The sequence below is a fragment of the Prunus persica genome, chromosome G1 (assembly GCF_000346465.2).
Source record: "Prunus persica cultivar Lovell chromosome G1, Prunus_persica_NCBIv2, whole genome shotgun sequence".
Classification (NCBI taxonomy): domain Eukaryota; kingdom Viridiplantae; phylum Streptophyta; class Magnoliopsida; order Rosales; family Rosaceae; genus Prunus; species Prunus persica.
In genome coordinates this window covers 5058484-5066086 of record NC_034009.1, presented here as the reverse complement: position 1 = coordinate 5066086, position 7603 = coordinate 5058484, and positions in this window count along the sequence as shown.

Below are 7603 nucleotides of genomic sequence, written 5' to 3'. Positions count from 1 at the left end.
CCACGTTATCCTGATTTTGTATGTAAGCTTAAGAAATCATTGTATGGTTTGAAGCAAGCTCCAAGGGATTGGAATGTCAAATTCACCGGATACTTACCAGCCATAGGTTTTCAACCTTCACAATCTGATCCTAGTCTCTTTGTCAGACATTCAAACTCTGAGGTTGTGATTCTCTTACTCTATGTTGACGATATTATTCTCACAGGTTCTAATGAGAAGATGGCTCAGCTTGTGGTTGATGAGTTAAGCTCTGTATTTGAAATGAAGGACTTGGGTAAGCTTAAATTCTTTCTCGGCTTGCAAGTTTCCCATGGCTCCAATGGTGATATTTTTGTTAATCAGTTCAAATATGCTAAAGAGTTGCTTCACAAAGCTGGGATGAACTCTTGTCGAGCCTGCTCAACTCCATGTAAATCGCATACGCAGGTGTTAAGAGATTCTGGTGAAGTATTACCTGATCCAACATTGTTTAGGAGCATTGTAGGGGCTCTCCAATATTTGACTTTTACTAGACCAAATCTTGCTTATTCTGTCAACTCAGTGTGCCAATACATGAATCAACCTATTGATCTTCATTGGCATTTGGTGAAAAGGATTCTCAGATATGTGCAAGGTACTCTAGCATTTGGCCTGAGTTTTACAGCTGGTGATATGAATCTCTCTGCATATAGTGATGCCGACTGGGCAGGGGACATCAACACTCGCAGGTCTACAACAGGTTTTGTGATATTTTTGGGCAGCAATCCTATATCTTGGCAATCAAAGAAACAAGGCTCTGTTTCCAGAAGTTCTACAGAGGCAGAGTATAGGGCTCTAGCCAATACTACTGCTGATTTAGCTTGGATTCGACAGGTTTTAAAAGACTTGAAGCTGTATCTGCCAGATCCTCCAGTTGCATATTGTGATAATCTGTCTGCGTTGGCTCTTAGTTCAAATCTAGTATATCATTCCCGAATTAAACACTTGGACATTAATTTTCATTTTGTCAGGGAACGAGTGCAGAAGAAGGATTTGCTGGTTCAATATGTTTCAACAGATGAACAACTTGCTGATGTTTTTACAAAGGGTTTACATGGTCCTATCTTCTCACAGCATTGTGCTCATCTTAGGTTAGAGAGTTACCTAAGTAGGGAAAATGTTAACTATGGTTATTATGTTAACTATGTTTAGCAAGTCAGTAAGTTTGTTACAAGTTTGGTATCTAGCACGTGTATTAGTTAGACAGCTAAGCTGTGTGGTTAGTTAGTTAAGCTTCTCTGTAATATGTTTACATATAAGAGTGGGCTATGCTTTGTAAAAGTCAGTTAATAATCAAAACTCAGAAATCCTTTAGTCTTCTCCATTTCTCTTTCTCTTTTTCTGATATCTCGGAAATACTCTTCTTCTTCTTTTCTGTTATCATTTAGGTCCTGAACCGAATTGGTTTTAGATTGTAACTTCATTTGCGTTTCTAAATCTAATTGACCAACTAACTTTTGATTTAGTAATATTTATCTTTATTTTGTTGAAGTAAATTTTAAGTTTGGATGCGATGACATATATATACTTTTGTAATGAGTTAAATACCTATGGACTCCTACTAATTAAAATTGATGCCATCCTATGAACCCAACCCTTCCGTAATGGTGGAGTTTAGGTGCTTTAGGAATGTTGTTATAATTTAGGAAAATGGGATTATTTTCTCTCATCGCATTTTAGGTTTTGTAATTAGTTTTAGAGGTTCATTGATTTTGGTTTTTGCTTAGTGGTGGAGTTTTATTAGGTAGTTTTTAATGGTGGAATTAATATAGTCAAAGTACGTTTCCCCATTAGCATCATTCTCATGCGGGGAAAAGCAATGAGTGATCAATTGTTTTCATAGCAGTTTCGTTCGTTCAAGATCAATGGATTAATTTGGTGGTCAAGATAGCTTTAAATATGGAAAGCTGCACGTGTTGTCAATCCAGAGGAGCAAAAATCCAAGTGTCTCTACATGGGATAGATCAGTTGGGCCATGCCATGCCAGCAGCTGACTTCAATACATATATATATTTCTGCATGCATGTATAAAAATAATGTATTGATTTAAATATGGGAATGTGCGTCTGTTTATTGCTCTGCTTTCTACTTCTTTGACTAAATATGTCCGTCACTTTCAGAGTTTCAGCCTCAACTTCCTCATTTCAATAAAACTTTGGTTCCTCCTACAAATTAAAACGTGTAGTACCACAACAAAGTAAATTCAAAGGAATTCGTATGTGAGCATTCAATTCAAAATTAATTGATAATACATTAAATGATTTATCGATTTGGGTTTTGGTACGTATTAGTAGGGTTTTTAAGAACCAAAAGTTCTATTGTTTGTCTAAAATGCACAAGTGTTTAGATTGTGCAAAGAAAAGAAAGGGACATGGCCTTTCGTCCAAAAAAAAAAAAAAAAGGAGCATGGTTTAACTACCACAAAGGCTACAGTGGGCCAGTGAGGTTTTTGGGTTAAAAAAATATTAAACCTATATATTTGTTTTCTTTAAAATATAGTTCAGTATGTATTAACCTATTAAAGTCTAAAAAATATCAATTCTTTATGAATATAGTTGCATGACAACAATAAAAATACACATTAAAATATGTACACTTTCAATTCGGTTGTTGAACATATTTTCATTTTGCTTTTTTGATTGCAATTAATATGTATTTGTTTTAAGTTAAAGCTTATTCGAAATTGCAAAGGGATTTGTATCTCAACTAATTAAGACCATTTATCCTTGTCTAAGGTTTGATTTTCCTTCCCACAATATCGCTTGTATCCAAAGATTTAAAAAAAAATTATTAAAAATTATTCAATTGAGCTATAAACTAACGTGATTTACATAATTTAATATATACTTTTATTTCTACAAAACTATTGAAATTATAAATATAAAGATAATAATTATTAGATATTTAGCTAATAAATATAACTAATCCACTCATTCAAAAATTCTTGATTCCACCTTGAAAATGGAGTTTGGTGTGTACCGCATGCCACTCTATTAACAACGTTCTAGGAAGTCGGTTGAGTTGGTAAGGTGTACACGGGGTCGGGTTGGGCGGATTCGGCCCCACTTGACCCGATTGGCAAAGCGAATGTGTACGTGGTAAGTCAATTCACGTTACAGCACAAGTGCAAAGCATGAAGCATGCCACGTGGCAAGAGCATGATTTTTTGTATTTTCTTCCATACTAAGCAAGCAAGCAAATCATCTTTGTAATAAGTCAAGTCATGGTAGAGACTAGAGAGCACGTGGAAGAATGCAATGCGAGGAAGGAAGCCTTGTTTTTGTTGTGTTGGTTAATTTATTCATTATAAAATATGTTTTTCCCTTCTTCTCTTCTTTTTACACTTTGTCAAGATTCACAAATTTGTCTTTTCTTTTAAGTTATTGAATTGTCTTTCTTTTCCTCGTGTTCTGTCAATATGCATGCAGTAAGCAAAAATTACATCTTTTGTTTTTTTATATTTTTATTTGAGTAACACTTATTGGTGTTTATATTATTACAAACGGTCAGAATCATCTATTTTTTTAATAATTTTATAGAATATAATTATATATAGATAGCGGTGGATTCAGAAATTTTCCTGAGAATGGGCAACAAGGCTAAAAGTCAAAAGAAATTTCCAAATTATTCAAAAGAGGGTTTATGGTTATACAACGATAACCAATCAGAAAACAAAAATAATCTCTGTAAAATAAACAACAATATTAAAATATATATTATAAAATATATATACAAAACAGAAGGAAAAAAAAAATCAGAAGAAATAAAACATTCAAACTTGGAGGAGAGGGATGGATCTGCAGCAAGACTCAAGAGCACGCAAAGCTTCTTGAAGAATCATTCAACGCAAGGTATCCCTTGGTCCATTTAATTCCAACTTGGACTCCAAGAACACGATCTTCCGTTCTGTGGAAATAAGGCTTCAGGTTTGCGCTTTAACTTTTTATTTTTCATTTTTTGCCTGGCCAAAATGATGTCGTTTGGCCAGGACTTAAAAACAAAAAAACAAAAGTTGCGCCCAACGCAGCATCGCAACAAAGAAAAGGAGGTTGCTAGGTTGCTGAGGCATTTATTCAAACAGGTGGTGGGCACCTCCAAGGTAGAGCTGAGGGGAAAACTCCGGTGACTTCAAAGCTTTTCCGGCGAGGGGAGGTGCAACTGCATCTCCTTGCGCCTCTGTGGATCAGCCAGTGTTGTATATAGGGACCCACTAAGTCTTTTTTTACAACGATCTAAACTGTCTATTTTTCAAGTCTTCATTTATAGATTATCTTTACAAAAAATTAGACAAGTTGGGAACTACTAAGACGTCTAGTTGTGGCCAACAAAATCAACGAACACCGTGCATCAAGAAAACATTAAAATAACAACCATTTGATTGAGTTGTCAAATGAATTCGAATTCAAGTAAAGTATGCAGAGATAATCTTTGAATGAATACCTTAAAAACAGACGATTCAGGTCATTAAAATATAATGTGGGTGGACCCTATAATGGTGTCCCTCAAATAAACTTATTTGATAGATTCCTTAACTGAAGCTCTTTGTATGTAAACTGGAAATTTTTTAACAATAATAAGAGCAAAAGATGTATTATACAAGGAAAACAGTTTGATATGAAAACTCTTAGTGACCATTTCTATCATGCCCCAGACCCGGGGGTCATGAAAACCCCACACATGGTATGTAAGAAAATAAAATAAAAGGAATAAGCCGAAATATGATTTAAAAATTAACTTATGTTATAAAAATGCATGCTCTATCATACTCATCTAATTCAACCTTAACTAGTTTAGTCCTTGTCTTACTCACTAATTCATCTAAAAAATTAAACAGAGTGAGGAATGAGCAATTACCACTTAGTAAGGACATGAGACCTTACCACAGTAAATTGATATAACTAAATTAAGTGACGTGCAATCACATAACATATAAAATATAATAATGCATGAATGAGCTTCAATTCTACCCAACTCGTTAATCTATATAATAGGGCAAGCAAATCTGCATGTCTCATACCATGCACTTTACCACTGTGATTATGAATGCCCTAGTATATAAACTAACACCCATCTTAATCATCCCATAATTTCCCTTTTGCTAGTCGTCTTGTCTAAGCCATTGATCTCCAAGCCTAAATCACTGAATCGACAATTATACCATCGATATCCTATTCTATTGTACATACGGGCTCGCCTGAACTTGGTCCCTACAATGGTCAGACTCAATTACACAAAAGATCTTTCTCATTACCCTTTTTTCCATGCTTTCTTTATCAACCCAAGAACTCCAGCCCTCTCCGATAACATATGAACATGTCAATATTAATAAAATAATATAATGATAATTAACAACATGTAAACACCCAATAACAAAGAATACTAACCAAACTATAATACCATGCATAATTTAATGCTCACGAAATTTAATTAAATCAATCTGTGTAAAGTCCCCCAAAAAATCCCCTACCTCAATTTCAAAATATAACTCCTAAAACACAAGCAAAGCTCTCTATCTCCTCCAATATCATCTTTCCTTGCATCTCTCTATTACCTTGCATCTCTCTATTATCTTGCATTTGCCACATGCAATCTCTCTAAGTTGTATTGAATTAGCAGTGAAGTAGCTCCTATTTATAGTACAAATAAGAGTCGACTAAAGATGAGATAAATGAAATGTCGGCATATCAAGTAAGTGGTGTCAATTGGCATGTGAATATGAATGTAATGCTACCAGATATAAGAAATTATAGCAAGAGGTGACAACTCACAAGGTGATAGTGCTCCTAGGTTTACTATAATAAAGTAGATGTGTCTATCATTAATATTGTCAAAGTCGATCACTACAATCCTTTAAACTTAGCCATCAAATATTAACATACAGGAGGTGCAACGAGATAAGGCTAACAAAACATATTCGGATATTTATTTAAGGCATATACTTATTAATGATAATATCTATGAAAGTATAACATGTAAGAAGACAACTATATATAATCAGTTTAAATATGTATATATTATAAACTAAATAGATAGCAAAACATTTAATTTTCCAAACATATATTTTTAAAATACAGGTTTTCACAATTTCATAATCATTCCATTTTTCAGTTCTCAGTATTCAATTTTCATTGTTAAAGGTGGTGAGTCCCATATCATAATTTCAGTTTTGACTTACTTTAGTTGAAATGAAATTACGAAGTAACATTAATTGTGGAACTTAGAAATTTTTTTTTTTTTTCCTTGAGGTCAAATTGTGAATTTAAAGTCATAGAATGAAAATGCATGTTATAAAGAGTGTGTACTATTTTTTGGTGAATTTTTCAAAATAGAATGATTTTTCGTAAATTTTGGAGTCTAGAGGATGTTCAAACTGGGTCAACAGCCGAACGTGAGCAGCCAAGTCCAGTATTGCTCAATTTCCTTAGTTGTGATTTAGACTATGAGGGAAAATGTTCACATTACAACTATGGAATAACATCTAGAGATATTTAGTGATATAACATTTCTAGCACTAATATTATAAATAAACCCTACACAATTGAATTCCTATAAACAAATCCAAAAAAAACCCAAAAAATGATAGCTGGCCTTATTGAATTTAATATTAATTATTAAATTACTTTGATGCCCTATTGAGTGCTTTGGGTATTTTTATGAGATTTTGGGGTTGGGCTTGTTTTAAGAAATTGATGGCAGTTTTGTAATTTATAAGAAGTTAAAAGCTTTTTTGTTATGTTGTAAATGGACTTTGGGTGTGTTTCTAAAGTCCATTTTATATATGGTATTTTTATAATTTTGGCCCCCATATTGGGTATAATAGTGAATCTCCCTAAAATCTAAAGAGGAAGAGCGGAGACACGCAAAATTATAATTTGATATTTTTTTTTTAGTTTGATTAAGTGAAACTTAAGGGGGTGTTTATAGAACTTCAAAATCAAGAGGATGTTAATGTAAATAACTTTTTTGAAGAATAATAATTTCTTTTGGCACTCACTAGGTATAATAATTTTTCTTCATCATATATTTCACAAATGATGGATTAGATTAGAACAAGAGAAAGCCTCGAGCATTGTGATTATTAATTTTTTTTGGTCAATGACCATTGTGATTATTTAATAATTAAGATTTGATTAAGAAACCCACGGCCCCCTTCTTACTCGACCATGCATAATATTCTTTTGACGCCAAATTTCTACCTGTCTCTCAAATGGTTGAAATTCTAAAGCACGCGTCCGAAAAGAAAATCTCCACTTCATATGCGCATTCATTAGAATAATTAATTATTTCTTTGGTCAACCACTAACAGTGCTACGCAGCCGTTGGATGAGCGAAGACTCATCGGACGGTTTAACAAAAGTCCCAAGTCCCAACCAAAAATAAAGCAAAGAATTTCACTCGCTTAAAAAAAATGTCAAACCCGCAAACGAAAAACAAACCGGAGACGAAACGTCAGTCACCTAGCGGGCCCCACCCGGCACCTAGGTTCCTGCTCTATCACGTTTACTTCGTCGTGTTTGTCAAAGATTTTCAAATTCGTGGGCCCCTCGCCACCAGCCACCACCAGCACATTTCTTTCATACATGAA